General features: G+C 31.8%; 1 protein-coding gene across 1 annotated transcript in view; it reads left to right on the top strand.

Annotated features, from left to right (window-relative positions):
- MGAT4C (MGAT4 family member C) overlaps window positions 1–22,417 on the top strand; it is a 625,909-nt gene that overhangs the window by 34,030 nt on the left and 569,462 nt on the right. The gene's annotated exons all lie outside the window — the stretch shown is intronic.

Genomic DNA, 22,417 nt, shown 5'->3' with positions numbered 1-22,417 from the left:
CTTTCCCTTTGCTATAGTTTTTTCTACATCATATGCAACTTCTTTCCTGTGAATCAGAATTAGTGATTCCAGAAATATCTCTTCAAAATTATAGGACAAAATCTAAGACTTATGATATATCTTAGACTATCATGAAACTTCGTTATTGGGAGAAAGGAAAATTCATCAAGGTAATACACTCTAAATGTAATTCTGGTCACCCTGTCTGTCTACAAATATATACAATAACAGTCATTGCATGTATTCACATATTCCAGTAATTAGAACTTCTAACTCTGCCATCAGATAGGCCTAGTATGAATTCTACCTCAACCATTTACTGACTAATTACTTTAGAGTAGTAATTTAATTTCTTTGTGCCTTAGTTTCCTTATCTTCTGGGAAATAGAGTCTCATATTTTCTGTTATATCTACTTTCAGCCCATGTGGTTTACAAGGGAATGTTCTTATTAACTGCTCAAAGAATAAATGACAGTATAGTATAATGGTTATTTCTGTAGACCTTAGAGCTAGACAACTTCTAATCAAACTCCAACTCTTCTACTTGAGATCTGTGTGAATGTTGTTAAGTAAATTAACTTCTCTGTGCTTCAGTTTTCTTATTTATATAATGTGAATAGTAATAGTGTATTATGTATTATGGTTATTTTGAAGTTCTATACATTAGTCTATTCCAAGTTCTTAGAATTCTGAAAGTACTATAGATGGTCACTGATATTATTATGATTATGATCCTTATTACCACTATACACATGGATTTTTGTTACAACTAGTGCAAGTCCATCAACATATGTCATCCTTATATTGTCATGAATGAGTGCTATTCAATTTAGACAAGGAGAATCAAGCCAGGACTTCAACATGTTGCAAGACAAGAGATTTCTTATTCCTCTGGAGTTTGAGTTGGCAAAATTGGATGTATGTTGCCCTTCTATGATCATGAGGGGGTTAGATAATGACAACTCACGAAAGAGAGATTCAAAGTGAGAAGCTGAAACTATAAATCTTGTTTATACTGTTAAACCCATTAAGCTGCCCTTCAAGAAAACCTTCTTCTAGAAAATTTATGTGAGTCAACACGTATCTCATTTGGTTAAGCAAATGTGTGTTCAGTTTTCTGTTCTATCATCGAATCTAAGAATTAGAGAGTCTGTCCTATAGTGATCTTGTGAAGCTTAAGTGAGATATTCTACATAGTGTTCAGGATAGACTCTGCCAGTTAGTTCTAAATTCTTTTCAGCTGTTAGTAGCAAAAGGTGTTGTTTAATGTTAAGAAGATTTTTTAAATACCTGACATATAAATCAAATGACATTTTAAATTATGAAAATTAATTTCTTGCTTTATATTGTTTTTATCCTGAGTCTGTCCTTTTAGCTTACTCTTAACATTTTATTCTTTACACAAATATTACTTAAACATGAATACATTTCTTGCCAGCTATATATTTTCAAGTGATTGAAAATATCTTCTTCAAACTCTACAAGAATAACATAATTATTGTTTTTTTTTTTTCAGTATAAATTATTGACTTTATGAACTGGCTATAAAAGCATGGAGAACTTATGTTTTTCAAGAACCCATTCTAAGTCACAGTTATTTTGTACATTGATTTATGATTGCCTCCAAAAGGTAGCACAGCATTTTTTATAAATGATGTCTTAGAATAACATCTGTACTATAATAACTCTCACTGGACAGATCTTTTGATTTTTCATTCCTTCTTTGAAAACTACACAGGCAAAACAAAATATTGTTTTATTCTGACTGCTATCATCTATGTAAAATTGTCATCTAATTTAATTCTGTTGGTTTCTGAATAACGATACTTTGGTTTTAAGCAACAGATATAAATTCTAGTTTACTTAAGCGAAACAAAAGGAATTTATTGACAGGATTCATGGTGATTAATACATCAAAAGGAAAAACCAAACAACCAGCTTTTGCAAAGGACAAGACACAGGGAAACCTTCAGGAAAAAAAAGAGATATCTGTCTGTGATGCTGCAGTTGGTGTGCTTCAGCTCCTCCCATTGTCTCTCCCCGTGTCAGTTATTGAGATTCAAATTCCTGGGAGAGAGGGTCAAAATGGGCCTTAGTGAAATGAAAATTTCCCAAAGATAATGCTGACTGTTTTAACAAAAGATAAATAAACAAGGATAAAAATAAATAAAAGCAGATAAAAAATGCAAGATGACTAAAAATAAGAGACACCCCCTCTAATATTTAACCTAAACTCTTCAGCTTGATATTCAAATCTCTTTCCTTCATAACCCTAATTTTTCATTTAAGCCCCATCTTGTTTTATTTATCTATTCATGACATATATTCTCTAGCCAAACCACAGACCTTTCTTCTGAATACAGTCCTCACCTTTCTAACTTAGGTGACTGTTACAAGATTTTTCTCTCCTTTGAATGAGCCACTTGATCTATTGAAATTCTTCCTATCAAGTTCTAGCCCTAATTCCTTCATTCCTTCTTCTTCAGAATTCTTCCTCTATCCTTACTTAAATATAAAGACCTTGAGGGCAGGATCCATGTTTATACACACACACACACACACATACACATACACATATATATACATACATGTTTATATATACACACATATATATACACATATATATATACACACACATATATATACACATATTATATATATATAATTTTATAGTGAATGGTGCTTACAACAAATACAGCATTGAATGAGTAGTAGATTCATGGTTGAAATAATATTTGCCAAATTCTGGAAAGTCGTCCTTTACAGTTCATCCTATATCTGTCTTCTGTGATTTCCCAGTCCTATCTTATTGGTTCAGGTTCTGTTATTATTTCTCTTTTAATTAATAATCTGCTTTTAGTCTCTAGGCCCATAAATTCTCCACACTGTAGCCTTTACTACACATATGAATACACTTCTCATAATTTTGTCATCTTCCTCTTGCTTATTGATTTTAATTGCATACATTTTTAGAATCCCTGATTTAACCAAGGCCTGAATGTCTGTCCCTATTTATTCATTGACTAATTCAACAAAGTATTCATTCGTAAATTCTTTTACTTATTTCTTATCTATTTTCTTTTATTAAGCCTACATTTCGACATAGTAGAACTGCTTTCTCTCCCCTATTATAAACCAGATTTTCCTACATTTCCAACCATATGTTGTTGTTTCCTGTTTCTAGAATAGCTTACAAATCAGCATGTTCAAATCATACCCATGTACTTCAAGGACTTTCTTAAAATTATAATTTATTCCTTTTTTTAAGTCAAAGTTTAAGTATCATTACGACCTAGCATTTAGAGATGTAAAGATGAATAACCTCAGTCTCTTTCCACAGTTTGAGAGGCAAGAAATTAAGGTGAGAATTATAATGTGAGATCTTAAGCATCCTGAGAGAATTATGTTATTAACACATTTCATAAACATTGAAGAGTGATGGCTGATAGATGTTAGGGAATAGAGGAGGTTTCCAGAAAGAAACAATGTATAAGTTTATTTTTTATTTTTTATAAACTCCTAGGAATATGTTAGACTACTAGAGGTAAAGATATTCAAGGCCAGAACAGGAATATGTGCCAAGATATGGGGCATGAGAGTGACGCCTTTAGAAAATTGCATCGTTTGGTAGGTCTGAAGTTTAGGAGCATAAGTCTAAGGTCAGCCTACAGCTTATGTAAAAAAGGAAAATGACTGAATTCCATTGAATAAAGCAAATATTTATTTAGAGCTTCTCTGTGCATAGCATTAAAGATAATATTTTTTAAAAATCATCAGAGAAAATGTGTTGCTGAAATATTTACTGATTAATTAGGCAGCTAAGACAGAGAACAAGCTCAGCAGCATGTGAACAGGGCTAATATAAGTAACCCAGAGAACTATTGGTTAGAAATTCAAGATGGAGAGGGTAATGGAGTGCAAAAAAGGAAAAGATATCTTTGAAGGGACATCAGGCCAACACATATTTCTAGCCATTGTGGTTTGAATTTGAGACTAATTTTTTTTAATGATAATAAGTAGTATTTCAAAAAAAAAAGTTTGTGCAGAGGGTTGGAGGTTAAAGAAAATCTGGTGTATTCTGTGAAAAATGAAACCCTTGACCAATTGGAACGTTTGTTACAATCACACCAATTTATTTAGTTCACTGGGATCTTTGACTTATTCTTGTTATTTCCTGAAACAAAAAATAATTAAATGCATGTGAACAAAGTTATTTAATATCAAAGCCAAATTCTTATGTATTTCTTTTGTTAGAAGCCATTTTGACCATATAGTGAATTTCCTATTAAATCAGGCACTCCCTTATCTGTGTTCATAGCACTTTATATATAATTTTTCATAGTATTTAGTACACTGAAGTTAGTCAACTATTTGCCTTCTAGCTTTCACTTGCTGCTTTTCTAAATTTTTAAAATGAAGGAATAATGTTTCATTCATCTTTATTTCCCATAACATGTAACATTCGATTGCCACATAGCAAATGTGAACTTAAAGAGCTGTAAGAGGGAATTGTAGCACTATAAACAGAGCAAGCAAAGGAGCAAAGTCGTGTCACATGCTGGAGGACTTTGACTAAATGACCTGAGAAGGCTGATAAAAAAATAATTTAAGTTGCATACTGGCTGTTTACTTGAAGTATTAACACTCCTTAGTCATTTTATAATATACTTTAAATCTCCCGAGAAAAAGAGGAAATACCAAAAAAGAATATCCAAAATAGTCTAATCTTTTTTCAGAGCTATAGTATATCATGGTAATATAAAATTAAATTATATTTTTTTTCTTAGTAGATAACTTTAGTATCAAAGTACTATAATGACACTTTTAGTTTATATTACAGTGAAGTTATGTATTTTATGTCACCTCTGTCATTTTTTATTGAATACCAGGTATTATTTCCACTAAAACATAAAAGTAAATTATCTCAATGAGTTTAAAATTTGATACTCCATATTCTAGAAACTGTGTTTATGTGACTAATCTGACCTCTGTATAATTTTTATAACATCTACACATTTCTGCATGGAATAAGATTTCTCCTCAAGATAGAAATTGATTCTTTAAAGTATTTATTTTATTTTTATATATGCAGTTTGTAGATATTGATTATGAATACTTACATGTTGTCTTAATGAAACAGTTATGGGCTGCTATAAGAAATATACCATAGACTGGGTGGCTTAGGCAAGAAACATTAATTTTTCACAGTTCTAGGTATCAGCAGGTCCAGTGTCTGGTGAAGCCCCTCTCCCTGGTTTGTAAAAGGCTATTTCATATCTATACCTGTCAGAGAGAGAGAGCGAGAGCGAGCAAGTGAGCGCATGAGAGCAAGACAGAGCATGTGAGCTCTTTTCTGTCTCTTCTTACAAGAATACTAATCTCATCTGGAAGGCTCCAAATTTATGACCTAATCACCCCCAAAGGCCCTATTTCCAAATACAATTGCATTGGGGATTAGGGCTTCAACATATGAATTTTAGGAGGACACAAACAATCAGTTCATAGCAGTTAATATTTTTCATAGATTTTACTTTTTGAAATAATGCAATGTTTCTCATTTATTTTAGTAGTTATTTAGTAATAAAGAACATGTGCAAAAATTAAGAATAGCTATTTCAGTGTCAGAGTAGGGAATATTGCTGTTCATTATCTTAGAATCACTATACCACATTCATTTTTCCAGCAAATAGACATTTATGATAGCTTAGTTTTTTTTTTTATATATATATTTGAATGATAAATAGTGCATGAAATAGCTGTATAATTTAGCTACTATATAAAGTTATTTCTGGCAGCTAATGCTATATTCCATGTAAAGAAGAAAGGTATAAAGAAGAATTATTTTAGCAGTTAACAAACATCCATTCTTTCAAATTCATATCATGCACTAAGTAGAAAGCCCAGATGTGTCTAATTCCAAGCATTTAATAACTGTTTTCACATATCCACTCAAGACGCTCTACATTTTCCCTTCTCTACAATGCTGCGTGAATTATCTTTTCAAAACACACGTTTTATATTTCCTCTTTTCTAACCCTTACAGTTTAAGTGTGTGGGCACAGACACTACACTTTTTTCTAAGGTTAAAATTAGCAAGACTCTACATGAGAGAAAAACCCGTCTCTACTTCCTCTAGTAGCCTTCTGCAAGGCCACTTTCTGCTGGAACTGGAGTAGTCTTTCGACCTCTTTTATCCACTGTAACATTCATCCATTCACTCATTTATATTTAATGAAAGTTTTTTGCTCATGCTGTTGCCTCTGTCATAAATGTTCTTATAGCTGCAATTTCACTGATATTTGGAGGTATGTGATCAATTCTTTTTTTCTTCCTGGTTAGACTACAAACTTTATGAAATTGGGCATAGCATCTCTTTGGCTTACCAATTTTGAATTCTCTATGCTGAGACCAATTATTAATCCAAACTTAAGGTATATTTTTAAGAATAATGAAAAGATGAGTAAATCATTTGGGTTCCATGTGCTCTTTTTGCTGGTTATGAGAGAATGTTTCTAATCCAGTCACAAAAATTTTCTCTTGCAACTTCTGATCCAGACTTCTCTAGAGACAGGTCCTGTGGTTGTTAGCTGGTAGGAAAAGTTACTGCAGCATAACTCTTTCTACCTTCCTACTGGGTGGACTACAGCATCATTTAGTTGCAATAAATATTCTATTTAGGCGTTAGGCACTATAAGAAATCTTGCACATGAATATGAGAAATGAAGTAAAAGTTGAGACAAAAATCAAGACCTTAAGTATACTTGTTGACTGTCACCATATCACCAGATTGTCTTCAAATTTGATAAGCACAGAATCATCTCAAGGAATACTTCAAGGCCTTGAAATATCTCCTTCTATATTAGAAGGAATGTTGATAAAATTTTCCACCCTTAGAATATTTAAAAGAACTTGATATCCAAAAGAATTTGTCAGTCAGTACTACTAATTTATTCCTAGCCAGTTTGAAGACTAAATTGATTGTCTTTACATTAACATAGTAGTTGAATTTCATAAGTTATTAATTTTTTTTTTTCACGAAATGATTAGGGTGAATATAATTTTATCCTACTTTTATTTAAAAAAAAAAAAGTGAATAAAGCTTCTCAGTTGGTTACCTAAAACAAAACTTATGGTTAAGGAAGAAAGAGATGTTAGGCATTTATTCAAAATTTAAAATTTGGAATTCCATATAAATAATTAATTTAGAAATATATGGGAGACTAGCATTTTGTGTATAGCTATTTTTCCTGATTTGATGTTTTTCTTTTATGATTTAAGGTTGTCTTCCTATTCCACATATACAGAAATTATTTTAAAATATATTTCAAAGAAACTCTGAAGGAATCCAGCAGTAGGGAGAATTCCAGAGTCAACTAGAATTCTCGTATTTACTCCTAGATTAACAGGCATGAGCTTCCTTTGCTATATATTTCATTTCTAATGTTCCTCAATCCCAGATCCCTAGCTTTCCAAAACTAACAACTTGAATAAGAGGAAATCTGCGCCAAAGACATCTTGGAACTTTTCCAACCACAGATTCACAGGCTTTGGCTGCCTATAATTGATTACCTCCTACATAGCCATCAATGACTCAAGCCAAACACTGACCAGCTAGGACACTCTTTGATCTTCAAAGAAACTTGTGAAAGAGGTAAACCAGTCTAATTCTGATAAATTATCTGCAAAAAAAATTGATATTCTTCTAGCAAACAAGTGTCTATACTGTAACTAAGCAGAGATGACAGAATTCACAAGCTGTTTCATCGTCGGAATATATCATTTTTGTAACCATGGTAAATGTACTAAACTATTTTTACAGAATTATACTAAACTTATATTTGGATTTAATAAGAATGACTGGGCCACATCACTAAACATAATACAACACTGTGATTTGGCAATTCGCCATTGAATTTCATACATTGATCTTACTGAATTAGATAAGTTAGTCCTCTAAAATTATTTGTAAAGCCCTAACTAGAGCCCAGATGCAATTATAATTGGCTATATTTTTTTAGTCAAGAAGGGCATTTTTAAAAAATATATTTTTGTATATGGATAATGGCCAGTTTGAAAGAAACTGAATCTTTTCATAATTGATATTCTTGAATGTGTCTTAATAATCATCCTTTTAAAAATGTGTTATTCATGGATCTCACTTGATTTAGGCACATAAAAGGAGTGGGAAGGAAGTAATCTAATGTGTAAAACACTGTACTAAGTAGTTCCATATATTTTAGCTTATTTGTCCTTAAAACAACTCAGGAAAATATTATCTATATTTTATAGATGGTAAAACAGAGGTTTCTAAATGTACATGATCACAAGTTAGCAAGCAGATATTATTCTTTAGCAGTTTGAATTCTCTACCAGCCCATGTAAGGTTCTGATAATGATACCAATTTAAATGACTGTTTAGAAAAGGTATTTAGTTATTTTTGAATGAGTTTCCTTCTTTGTTATGTTGAACCACCTGAGGGGCGAGATGACATCTTACATATATCATTCATATCAACTAATAAAAAAATCTCATATCTGAAAATACTTAACTGAATTTAGGCTCAAAATAAAAATGAATTATTATAAGTGTTCTTACACATCCATAACTTTTAGTAACATTAAATCAGTATAATTTTTATACACATCTACTTAAATGCAGTATATCCAAAATTAAATTTTTTAAAAACCTCTATTTCTGCCCTCTGAAATTGACTCCTAATATTTCCTACTATGGTAACTATTTCTATTGTCTACTTGGTCTCTGTGTTAAAAAAAATCTTTAATTACAATACACTTACTCCTTTTGCTGTACTCCTATGTCTAATCAGTCATCAAGTTTTATAAATTATACCCTAATAATATCTTCCAAATCTCTCATATTCTCACTCATTATTTTTAAATGCAAAGTGTTAAGTTTGTAACATTCGTGGATAATGATATTCAGTCACCAAAATTCCATAAAGTTGGAAAATAAGAATTGATGATTCATAAATAGTAAATTACATGGTCTAGCAATATTAAGAAGATTGTGCATCTTTTAACTCAGAGTTCATCCTACCCTTTTTTCTTTCAAGGGTTATTGCTTCCATATTAAATATTGGTGACTGTGAGATCTTTTTAAAACTCTTTCAAAAAGGTCAACTTTCCTTTCCTCCTCCTTATAACACTTTCACAGACCGCTGTGATAGAATTTATCCAATTTTAGTTCCTTTTTGGATCTGTGTTTGTAATAGACACTCAACGAATATAATTTATGTTAAGTTGTTAATTTTATATATAAATTTATAAATATGCTAGATTAATCTTATTATATATTGCTATATATCATATGCATTACTTATATAATATTTATAATTATATCTGTTAACTATGTATATGAATAAAAATGAATGGATATACTTAACTTTATTCACATAGCTTTATGTTAAGCTATAGAACTTTACACTATGTTCAGTAGAATAGTAAGTTTGTTCTAAATATTTCCCAGCTAAAGAAACAGAGAGGTGACTGATCAGGTTCTCATTGCAGGAGAGAGTTTGTATCTGTACAAAACATTTTAGAGAATAATTTGCAATGCCTATTTCATGACTCTTTCCATTAAATGGAAATATTTATTACTAAAGATCTTTTGCCTTTCATAATAAAATGTCGGAATTTTTAAAAAACAAAGCTGTAGTATATGTATAAAATTTAATCATAAAGAATCATTTCTGTTTAAGTTTACTTTACATATAGGTAATTTATTATATTGATTTCTTTTCCCTCATCAGTAGTTCTATTTCCCAGAATCAGCTGTCTTTGGGGTGTTACTTTATTATGTAATAAAATACTCATGAGACCTTATTATAGATCCAACTCTATTTTCAATCATTAAATTAGTGTTTCTAAGATAAAGTATGAAACAGTTTGGATAGTTGCTTTCTTGAAAATGCTTCTTAAAATATTTAAAACCCTGTAGAATGGGAAATTAAAATATTTTGTAGTAATAAAGAATGATATTTTTAGATTAAGGAAAGCTAATTGGAATTAAATTGATAAATGTAGTGCATTATATTATCTACAGACTAAACTGACGTAAACATGATTTCTTTTTAAAAGAGAGAAATATGAAAATATCATAATTATAATCATTTGACAGTATAGCCAAGCCCAACAGTGAAGAAAATCTTTTCAAAGAAATATATCAAATTCACCCATATTTGCTTGTCTCCTTGCACTTACATTTAGTTAGTTATGTGGATAAGAGTTTTACAAAAGCACTTTAGAATTTACCTTTATTTAATTTGGATATGTAAAACTGCTATGCTTTGGGCAAGTAGAGTAAACCTTCTAATATAAATGAAATAATCTATATATACTTATGTTATTCAAACTTTAAAAATACTATGAATGCATTAGACAATATGTTATATTATATATAAACATAAATGAAGGAACTTAAAATCAGCATATAATGATATATTGTGTATATATGTGTGTACACACAGACATACGTATATACCATTTCCTTTATAAACAAGTAGTTAAAAGATGTGAATAGAAATTATTAGATTTATTATACAGTTGAATCATAAGGCCCATGATGCCTGTAAATGATCAATTTTTCTATTTATTTTCCTAGTTAATAATAGGAAATTTTTAAGAAGTGTTTTAGTCGGTTGTCTTCTCTATTAGTTTGCTGGTGCTGTCATAACAAAATTCATCAGACTGAGTGTATTAAACAACAGAAATCTATTTTTTCACAGTTCTGGAGATTATAAATCTAAGATCAAAGTGTCAATTGGATTGGTTCCTTCTGAGAGGCATAAGGGAAGGGTTTATTCTAGGCTTCTCTTCTTGGCTTATAGATGGCTGTCTTCTCCATGTCTTCATGTCATCTTGTTTCTGTACATATCTTTGTCCAAATTTCTTCTTTAAATAAAGACACCAGTCATACAGGATTAGGACATACCACAATGACCTCATATTACCTTAATTACCCTTGTAAAAATAATCTCCAAATATGGTCACATTTTGAAGTACTAGGTGTTGGGACTTCAACATATGCATTTGGGAAGGACACAACATTCCACCCTTGGGCTCCCTAAACAGTCATGTCCTTCTCCTGTTCAAAACACATTTATCCCATTCCAACAGACCCTAAAGTCTTAACCTATACCAGCAACAAATCTAAGTCCAGATTCTGTAAATATCCTCTACATCAAGTATGGGTGAGACTTGAGGCATGATTATTCTAAGGGAAAGACTCCCTGTCCAGCTATAATCTTGATAAACCAGGTAAGATATATGTTATCAAAATCTGATGGTATATCAGAGATAAGATAGACATTTTTACTTCAGATGGGAGAAACCAAAAGGTAAAAAGGGTCTAAGAGTCTCAAACAAGTCCCAAACTCTTAGGGCAAATTCCACTATATTTTAAGTCTCTAAAATAATTCTCTCTGGATCAATGCTATGTTCTATGTAAAAACAAAACCAACAAGTTACTTTTAAAATGCTTTTTAGATGACTTCTGCAATCCCAGTTCTATGCATCATATGCAATTTTTTGACATGGTTTTGAGATGCTTAAAATTAAATCTAAAGCTAAAGTCATAGGGAATCATTATAGAACATGTCTCCAAGAACTTGAATAGTCAACAAAATAACAAGAAAATGGCATTAATTAGATATAGATATATGACATTATTTTTCAGAATTGTACTAATATTGGGAAATAAAATGATTAATTATTGTAAACCATAAATTCTCAGAGTTTAAACTCTTGATAGAAATTTGGTATAATAAGTATATAATTACTTATTGAGCAGTATGTAGTTACTGCTCATTGTTCACAATGTTGTTATAATCATAAGTTATTTATAATAAAAACTTTACTTTTTTCTCTACTTGCTTATGAAAGACCAATGTTCTTTGCAAAATTTTATCTGTTCCTGCATATAGGATAAATGTGTGCTTCTCATTAGATAATAAACATTAACACCAAATGCTACAATCTAAGTCACACAATTTCTAATAATATAGAGCTAATAATACCATTATTTTTAACTGTATTCTAGATATAGAAATCTTAACTAAATTCTAGGTGAGTTGACATAATTATAGTTATCTGTTACAGATCAAATACTATGAGTCAGGCTTTTTGTAGATATACCGTATACACACATATTATGGAGGGCAAGTTGGTATGTCTATTCCTCTATCAATGAAGATTTATTAGATTACAAAATGTTTAAAATTGTGTAAAATAATGTAAATCAGATGTACTGAAATTATCTACAGAATCACTATAAATTATTTTTGGTAATATTTAAAACAGATTTGGACACTAGTAAAAAAAAGAAATACGCAATAATTTCTGCCCTTTGATTTACAATTTACTTTGACATGTAATATATATATAAAATATTAATAAAAATCCAGTAGAGCATATTAATGGGATATCATATTAGCACTGTATTCAATCAGTATAGATTTAGGGATGGCTGTGATAAAATGAAAAATATTACATATGAATGCAACTCTGAAAGTAGCAGACTGTAGAGGTATTAACCTCCGTAGATTTCAATAAACCCTTTTAAAGGCAAAAGTTAATTAAGAATGGTAGAAGAGACATAATTTTGTTTAGAAACCAGAGAGATAGATCTCACTTTTGTCTTTTTTCTCCCATGTCATTTAAATACAAATGTATGCTTTGAATCACATTTAATATTTTTCTCTTGATAATTTCTCTTTGTGGTCTCACTGAAATCAAACACGGACAAGAGGATGTACTTCATTATGTTCTTTTTAAAATAATGACAAAGGCTTAAGATATGCTTATTTTGTCATATTTTGTTCCATTCTCTAAGTATCATAAAATTCAATAAATGTCTTGAACAAAATGTAACAAAATGTCTTGAAGAAACATAAATTCCATAGAGACAAGAAATATGTCGTAACTCAGTATATGATTTATTTTGAACATCTGCAGACTAGAATTTTTTCTATTTGCTTTTCATTTAAGAATGGCAGAAAAAAAGCACTGAGCATAATCAACATGACTCTTTTTTTTTTTTTTTTGGTCTGCTTTGAACCTGCTACTGCTTTATGGTGACATATTTTTCTACTTTGAAAATATGTTCATTGTTTATTCGGCAATATGTGGCAGGTAGAGCCTTCAAAAAAGGACAAAATATATTTAAATGTCAAAAGTACTGTATCAAACCCTTCTGCTTTTTCCTAAAATATATAATGAAAACACTCAATGATTATTTTAACTTATGTAACTGAGGGAAAATGCTGAATAACACAAAACTAAGGTTATATAAGACACCAACCATCATAACAGGAGAAATTTTCTCTTGTTGGTTTGAAAAAGGGAGCTGCATGATATGAGACATGTGTGACTAGATCCTGAGCATGGCCTCTAGCAGCTGATAGTGACTTCGTTAGCCAGCAACCAGTAAGAAATTCTACAGTCTCAATTCTGCTAGCAACCTGAATGAGGTTGGAAAAGGACTTAGGTTGGAGAGTACAGCTCTAGTCATCACCATGATTTCAGCCTACTGAGGCCTGAGCATAGGATCCAGCTAATCCATTGTAGTAGGCCGAATAGTAGCTGAATATTTCAAAAGATATTCAAAATGTCTTTTGAATAACAAAAGATATCCACATCTTAATCCTTGGACCTATGAATATCACCTTAAAGGTCAAAGAGACTTTGCAGATATGATTTAGTTAAGGATTGTAAAAGGGGAGATTAGCCTGAATTAGCTGGGTGGACAGTAGATGAAATCATAAATATCCTTGTAAGAGAGGGGCAAGAAAATCAAGAGAGTAGAAGCCAATGTGAAAATAGAAGCAGAGATTCGAAGTGATGCACTTTGAAAATGGAGGAAGAAGCCACAAACCAAGGAATATAGGTGATCACTAGAAGCTGAAAAATGGCAGGGCGATGGACTCTTCCCAGAGAGCAGCCAGAAGGAACCAGCCTTGACGATACTTGACATCTCAGCTTCAGTTTAGTGAATTTGATTTCAGGTTTCCAACCTCCATAAATATAACAATAAATTTGTGCTGTTTCAAGCAACGAAGTTTGTGGTAATTTATTAAAGTGATAATAAGAAACTAATACACTTATGTGACTCTTGATCCATGGAAACTGTGAAAGTAAATTTGCATTGTTATAAGCCACTAGACTTGTAGTAATTGTTATGCAGCAATAGAAAACAAATACAATGTCTTTGTTGGTAATAGAAATTGTCCAAATCCATATTTAATCCCCAACCACCTATGTACTCCATCTCATATGACAAAAAAAAATGAATATTTAAGCTAAAGTCTTCAAGTTATAGACCTCTATAAACAATATAGTGCTTCTTTGTTTGAATCATTCACCAAGCAGAGCATAACCTTTCCTTTTTTTTTTTATTAAATGCTATCGTTCTGTGAAGACTGTCTTAATCAGTTCAGAATTTATAACAAATTACTATAGACTGAGTGAATTAAATAACAAATATTTATTTTTTGCAGTTCTAGATGCTGAAAGTTTAAGATCAGGGTGCCAACATAGTCAGATTCTGGTGAAGGCCTTCTTCCTGGTTTACAAACGGTCTTCTTCTGATTGTATCCTATAGAAGAGAGAGAGGCAGAACTAGTTCTCTTTCTTTTTGTATAAAGATACTACCCATCATGGAGGTTTATCATCATGATCTAATTATCTCTCAAAGTCTCCACATCCTAATACAAATTTATTAGGGGTTAGGGGTTTCAACATAAGAATTTTGAGGGGACACAAACATGATGTCTATAACAAAGACCAATCCTAAAACCCAACTTTCCTAAAATGTTATGCCCAAAACAAAATTTTTATATTGTATTGAGAGATAATTGAATACAATAAATTATACATACAGTAGTCCTGCCTTATCATCCTGTAGATGCCAGAAACCATGGATAGTACTAAACCCTATAATATACTATATTTTTTTCCTGTACATACTATGAAGAGTTAAAATAGTAAACTCACTTAATTTTATTTATTCTTAATGGTTAATAAAATCAAATGTTTCAAGTGTACATTTGAACAGTATGTCATATATATATATATTGCATTGTGTGTTCATCCGAAGTTAGATTTCCTTCCATCACCAAATATTTAACCCCTTTTATCCCTGTCTACCTCTCCCTCCATCTTCTATTTTAAAGTCACTTTAACACAGAGCTAGGGCAGCTATTCCAGAGGCTTGACTTGCATATCTAATTCCTCAGGCTACAGTTGACCATGGATAACTAAAAATCCGGAAAACAAAACTGTGGATAAAAGGGGAACGACTATATTCTAAGCATACAATTTGATAAGTTTTGACATATTTATACACCTTGTGAAAATATCACTGATATTAAAATAGTGAACATATACATCACCCCCAAGAGTTGCTTCATGCCCTTGTGTACTCTTTCTCTACAAATCTTCTCAACACCAAACCTCCCTAGGTAATCACAGATTTACTGTCAATATAAATTAGTCTTCATTTTCCAAAGTTTTATATAAGTAGAATTACACAGTAATTTTTTTTGGTAGGGGAGGGCATCTGGCTTCTTTTACTCCACATAATTACTTTGAGATTCATCTATGTTCCTATGTTGCAATTCTCTCCCTTAAGCTATAAATACTTTCAGCAAAATATCCTCAGTTTAGAAAATCTTTGGTATTCTATCTGGAACCCCTTTCTTTTAAATGGCCTGGACATATTCTCAGTAAGCTAGGGCTGTGTGGGACTCATTTTGTTTCTTATTTTTCTGGGATCACTGTCTTTTCTCACCTGATTCAGTGTCTTGAAAACTGTCATATATTTGGTGTAGATTTTTTTTTCTTGTGGTTATTTCAGGTAGGAGAATCTTTATTACTCCATCTTAGATAGAAATGGAAATCCCAAACAGTTCTAAATTCCCATAGAATTATTGCTTGAATCACTTACTTTATGCTTGCCATTTGCTATTTTAAGGATATGCTTACCTTTTCAGCTACAAGCTAAGAGAGATAAATAAATTCTTCTACTTTATTCTAAATCTGTCACTAGTATACTGCTCTGTTCATGTTTGTGTTCAGAAAAACCTAGGCCATGGCATTAGAAACATAAAGGCAATGCAAAGAAAGTGAACTCTTGAATAAGTTTATCATGTGATCCTTAGGGGTACCAATTTTATCTAATAAAACTACCATTTATTAATTTAAATATGATTCAACTTTTTTGTATTCGACCCACTGCATTCATTTGAATTTGAAATTTTTAGTGGTATGTGAATATGTTTACATGCAGAAATCTCCAGACCCAGAGTGCCTCTGAATCTTAATTTAGCAACTATCTGAAAAAATTTAAAACTTGCTAAGTCTCTCATGCCTTAGTTTCCTTATCTGTAAAGGGGAGAGAAGGTTAATAAATTTATTTATCTCAAAAAGTTATATAAGAATTCGATGAGTTAGTAAAAAAGTAAAAAAATATACTTAAGAATTGTGCTAAGTAAAAGTTTGTTTGTTTGTTTGTTTGTTTGTTTTAAGCACTTGGAAATGAAAAAATATACTAGCTTTGTTCGCTAAGGTCTTGTGGCCTTTCAAAATTCCTTTGATTCACCTTTTATCCAAATATGTATTTCTGTGAAAACTTCCCAACTTGGTCTAGAAAAACCTTCGTAGTATATGATTGCAAAGTTTTATAGCAATTTATTTTTGTGACATTGAAGAAAGGACCAAAGAAACCTTGGATAATTAAAATGAAGTTTGTTGAATTTCAGTAGAATCTCATGATGTAAGATTCCAATCAAGAGCTCTGCCACCAAGCATAGAAAAATGTAAAGTACCCCATAAATTGTGTTCAATATAAAATTTTCTTTAGACAATTTTGAAAAGAAGCTGTTAGAGCAAGGCATTTTCTCACTTTTCCGTTTACCCTGGGGATACTGTATGTGATATCCATTGATTCCATAGTAACTGAATTTAAGAGGTTTTAAAAACAACCTAATATGACCCATAAAGGACATAGGAATTTCAGCTGTTAAAATCGGGGTGAGGCTATGGTTTTAGCTGACTTGGAAACTGAATTAGTACTTACTGTTAGACAGAATAGGTATTTTTAGTGTCTTGAGGTTAAAGTCAGTGGGAAGGCAAGAATCTGAGGGTTGTCGTATATTGTAGGGAGCTGTCTCTTTTGCAGCAAGTGTACAGTTCCATTTATGACTATCCCTTACATTCTTAAGCAAAAAATTCTAAGAGGAACAATAATCCACATATTAAATATATACTGTATGCAGGTATCATCTGAAACCAGCATTTTCAAATCATTCTAGCAAGAAGGGACAAAGAGTTCTGATGATAGGCTCCTGGGAGGAAGGAAAGCAGTAGATGCAAATCCAGATGCCTGCACTTACACACATGCACACACCACTTAAATTAGATGAACCTCTTCAATCTGTTTAACCTACCAGATTTCATTGTAAGTGTTTATTTTAAAAATAATGTTTAAGTTTTAGTTGCTGTTTTACATCGTTTTCCCTCTCAGGTGAGAAACATATAAATTGATACAATGCATAAGTATGTTTTAGGCTATTTTTTGTGTATACTTCATGCAGAGTTTTTGAGAACTATTCTGATCATAACTTTTAGATAAATCAATCAACATCAATTTTAATATAGTTTAATTCAACTTGGCAAAGACCTATTATGATTACATTATTATAAAATTGAAATGAAGCTAGCAATGTGGTTCACTGGAAACTTAATTACTTCTTAGTTTTTAGAATAGTTATCTTTCAGTGCTTTGAAGATAGGTCTGTACATATGCGAGAACCTTGGATTTTTTTTTTATTGTAACTGTTCCCATACTCTGTATTCTATACCAATATATAGCTCTTTCTTTTATGAATTTGAAGATATTTTGAAACAGTTTGGTGTAGCAAAATAAGAATAGTATAATAAAGTAGAATGAAATAGTACTCATTTCTGTTATGGCAGTGTTTCATGCTGGCAAGTCATTTAGCTTTTTTAGTGTTAGTTTTTGTTTTTTTTTTAACTTCTCATGAAATATTATGATATGCTACTTAATTTGTATCTTGGTATAGTGGCTGTTAAAATCAAATTAAAAAAGTATATGATAATATTTGAAAGAATTTAAAATTCCAAAGAAAATGTCATTAGCATGATTTAAAGAAAAGCACTTCTGTATTGCTATGATCTGAATTGCGTCTTCCCTAAAATTCATATGTTGAACTCCCAATATGTTGGTATTTGGAGATGGGGCATTTGGGAAGTAATTAGGTTTAGATGGGACCATCTAAGGAGGTCCAATTAGGTTTAGATGAGACCATCTAGGGTGGGACCATCACAATGGGATTGGTACCCTTATAAGAAAAGACACCAAAGAGCTTGCTTTTGTTGTCTCTGGGTGCATATGCTGAGGAAGGTCCATGTAGGCCATGTAGCAAGAAGGGAGCCTTCTGTACCTCAGGAAAAGAACTCTCACTGGGAACCTAATCAGCTGGCACTTTATCCTGGGCTACCTAGCCTTCAGAACTAGGAGAAATAATTTTAATATTTAGACACCCAATCTATGGTACATTTCAGTAGACTAAACTGACTAATATATATATTTTGAGATTAAATCAAAAATAGATTTAAAAAACACTTTAAATATTATAAATCAGTTTAAATATTAGACTGATAATAATGATTATTATCTAAAAATTTATCTTGAAAATAATTTATAAAATTTTGAGATACATGTTATAAGCTTTGGGGTGAAAAAAATAATAATTCCACAAATACTTGAAATCACATATAACATTTTTCCTCATAGTAAGACTATAAAACAGTGCATATTATATTTATAATGAAATAAATCAGCATTCTCCAGAAAACTAAAATCGATATGATAGATATAGATATTAAGAGATTTATTTTAATGCATTAGCTTGAGTGATGGTTGGGGGTGGGAAGGGGCTGACCACTCTAAAATTAGTAAGGCAGGCCAGCTGACAGGAGCCTTGGAGAGTTGATGATGTTGCAGTCTTGAGAAAGAATTACTTCTCTGAGAAGCCCCAGTTTTCACTTTTAAGGTTTTCGATTGGTTGGATAAGACCAATTCACATATCAAGGGGAATCTTTGTTACCAAATCCAAATTAAAGTCAGCTAGTTATGGTTATTAAACCATCTACAAAATACCTTCACAGTAATATGTGGATTTGTGTTTGATTAAATAACTAGGTACAATAACTTTACCAAGTTGAATCATGTGATTAACCATTACAGTATTGTATAAATCTCTTTAAAGAGATATAACATAAATGAAGGGCTTGATTAATGTCTGATTGGATACATTAATGTAGCTAAAGAAAAAAATGTGCCAATTGTTGTTCATAATAACATGGAAACAAAGAAGGTGAGTCACAGAATACATTAACAATACTCTTTTCAGCACTGTATAGGGGAGAGGGAGTTTGAACAAAAGACCACTAATTTTTAAATCCTCTTTACGAAAGTGTACCTAAAATTAAAATAGAAACGATATATCAGGCTCATATAGTTTAATTCAATTAAATAGTGAAATGATTTGCCTATCTCTCCTGCTCTAAGTTCTTACCAATAAATATAGTCATGAACTACAAAATGACCTTTCAGTCAATGATGGACCACACAATAGGGATCCCATAAGATTGTAATGAAGCTGAACTTCCTGTGAGAAATGGAAAGATATGTGGTTCAGTAAGATTTTTTTTCCTCTGATAAGAGCAACAACTGTGGGGCTTGACAATAGATTCCCTCTCACTCATAGCTTCTCAATTTTGAGTGTATAGATTACATCCCAGTGAGTCAACCACTTACCTCTTTCAGCACACAGACGTCTGTACCCCCAGCACTACATATTCATAGGTGCTACATCCCTGCCCTCCAGATCTGGCTTGGTGGTCTTCCGAATCTAGATTATATTGCTATAAATTCTTTGTTGAGGACTAAAGATCTTGTACAAGGAAACAGATCCACAGAAGCTACCTTAAAAAGTATGAAATGCTACTGCTACTTTAGTAAAAACTTTCTGTGGTATTGCGAAGCCAGACTGTCCCTGTACTTTGGAAATACGTTCACATTATAATGATGCAAAGCATAGATACATTTTATTTATTTTATCAATTCAATGCCAGAGAGAGCTCTTTGTGCCAGGTAGAGCCAATAGAACCAAAAACAAATTTCCAAAGTCAAAATGCTAAATCCATAGTTCTATACCCTCTCCATGTTAAACACCTTTTTTTTTTTTTTTGCATACCATAAAGTTTTTTAATCTGACCACTATCCTAACATGCAACACCCAAAAAACATTGTCACGACAATCCCCTATGCTCTTTTATCTTTCCATCTTGATTTCTTATTCCCACTAGTCCTCAGGCCACCTTTTACTCCCTTCTTACAGTCACTATTACAGTGATCTGTGCCTTACTCAACCAGTTTCTCCTCGATATTTCCATTCTGTTCAGACCATATTCCTATTCTTGGAGCAGCACTGACAGCTTTGATGTTCTCTTTCTGACCCTGTCAAAAGGAAGCAGGAGAGGAGCTTGTTAAGCAGTGTTTTTAATGTCTACAGTGGTGTACAGTTAGGTCCTGGGCCTTCACATTCACTCATCACTCGCTTACTGACTCATTGAGAGCAATTTCCAGTCCTGCAAGCTCCATTTATGGTAAGTGCCCTATACAAGTGTACCATTTTTTTTTATCTTTATACCATATTTTTACTATACTTTTTTCTATGTCTAGATGTGTTTAGATACACAGCTACTTACCATTGTGTTACAATTGCCTATAATATTCAGTACAGTAACATGCTATATGTTTGTAGCTTAGGAACAATAGGCTATTCTATTTAGTCTGGGTGTATAGTACCATCCAAGTCTGTGTAAGTGTATTCTATGATGTTCACACAACAATGAAATTGCCTAACAACATGTATTTCAAAATGTTTCCCCATTGTTAAGTGATCCATGACTGTACAGTAATTTGGCTTTCTAAGTAGATTGTGTAGAGGAGAAAATATTTGACTCTCAGGCTCAAATCCACGTGATTATTTTATTTTTTTATGTATTTTACAAAATTGCTATTCTGATTGTATTTTTTAGTTTTATTGAAGTATAATTGACATAAAATAGACTATATATATTTAAAGTTTACAATTTGATGTTTTGCTATATATGTATGCCCATAAAATTAATATCACAATCAAGATAATGAATATGTATCTCACTCCCAAAGGTTTCCTCATGCCCCTTTGTTATCCTTTCCTCCCATCTCTCCTTTCCCCTGGCAACCGCTAATCTGCTGTCTGTCTAAATATGAGTTTGCGTTTTCTGGAGTTTTATATAAATGCTATTATACAGAATGTACACTTTTAGATTTTTCTTTGACTCAGTAAAATTATTTTGACATTCATCTATGTGTTGTATGTAACAAGAATTCATTTCCTTTTATTGCTTAGTCGAAATTTCATTGCAAAAATATACCACAAATTCTTTATCCATTCTCTTGTTGATGGTCATTTTCTGTCTGGGACTATTAAAAATAGAGCCCCTACAAACATTTATATACCAGTTTTATATATAAATATGCTTTCATTTTTCTGGAGTGAACGTTTAGCGGGCAAAATAGCTAGATCATGTACTAGGTATATATTTGTTTTTGTTTTTTAAGAAATGGTTGAATTGTTTACCAAAGCTGTTGTGCCTTTTCACATCTGTGACAGTATATGAGAGCTCCAGTTGTTCCCCATTTTCAGCAACACATGTATCTTAATCTATTTAGGCTACTGTCATAGAATATCAAAGACTAGGTGGCTTATAAAAAACAGAAATGTATTTCTTACTGTTCAGAAGGCTGGGAAGTCCAAGGTGAAAGCACTAGAAGATTTGGTTTCTGGAGAGAGTCCACTTTCTGGTTCATAGACGGCTGTCTTCTCACTATGTCCTTATGACAGAAAGGGCAAGAAAGTTCTCAAGGGTACAAACTCCATTCATGAGGGCTCTGGTCCAATGACCTAATCACATCTCAACGATATCACTTACTAATACCATCGCACAGGATTTTAGGATTTCAACATATGAATTTGGGAGGGCATGCCGTCCATAGCAACCTGGTATGTCCAATCTTTGTAGATGTTTGACGTTCTAATAAATGTATAGTGCTATCTTACTATATTAGTATTTAGTTTAATTAATATTTCCCTAAGACTAATGAAATCAACCATCTATTCATATGCTTATTTGCTATTCATGTATCTTTGTGAAATATGCGTTCGAACCTTTTGCCCACTTTTTAAACTAGGCTATTTGTTTTCTTATTGAATTTTGAGAAACATTTATATATATAAGATAGGCTTTTGGTTTTATATATATATAT

The sequence above is a fragment of the Pteropus alecto genome, unplaced genomic scaffold, assembly GCF_000325575.1.
Source record: "Pteropus alecto unplaced genomic scaffold, ASM32557v1 scaffold76, whole genome shotgun sequence".
Taxonomy (NCBI): domain Eukaryota; kingdom Metazoa; phylum Chordata; class Mammalia; order Chiroptera; family Pteropodidae; genus Pteropus; species Pteropus alecto.
This window is presented reverse-complemented; position numbering and strand designations above follow the sequence as displayed.